This window comes from Morone saxatilis, unplaced genomic scaffold (genome assembly GCF_004916995.1).
Source record: "Morone saxatilis isolate NCDOM2014 unplaced genomic scaffold, NCSU_SB_2.0 Contig8, whole genome shotgun sequence".
In the NCBI taxonomy this organism is placed as follows: Eukaryota; Metazoa; Chordata; class Actinopteri; family Moronidae; genus Morone; species Morone saxatilis.
This window is the reverse complement of record NW_023340257.1, coordinates 3017628-3018026: the sequence shown is the minus strand read 5'-3', so window position 1 is coordinate 3018026 and position 399 is coordinate 3017628. Positions and strand designations below refer to the sequence as shown.

General features: G+C 40.1%; 1 protein-coding gene across 1 annotated transcript in view; it reads left to right on the top strand.

Moving 5' to 3' along the window:
• Window positions 1–399, top strand: part of sorl1 (sortilin-related receptor, L(DLR class) A repeats containing) — a 49658-nt gene that overhangs the window by 1002 nt on the left and 48257 nt on the right. The window lies entirely within an intron of this gene.

The following is a 399-nucleotide window of genomic DNA, read 5'->3' as shown; positions in this document are numbered from 1 at the left end:
TTTGATGTTCAATTTTAACGTTTGTTGGACCTCTATTTTGCATATGCTTAAGTTCCTAAAACCACACAGAATTTAGAAACAGCACAATGTATCACTGCATACAGTCTATGCATCATGTCACTAATTCACTTGTCATGATTCAAATGAAAACCTGAGTCACTTTACTAGAAATCTGGAGTGTACCCCCAGGACTCTGATCAGAAGATGTTTCTGTTTCTCCTTTACTCGCTCCCTCTCAGGTGTCCACACACATACCCAGAAATGAGATATAAGTCCTCTGCTCTGCATGCTTGTAATTCATAAAAGATCAGAGCTCTGCTCCTTCCAGCAGCCAGCTTTCTAATGTATTTGTAATGACAATGAAGACGTGGCTTTGGAGTTTCTCTCTCTCTCTCTCTC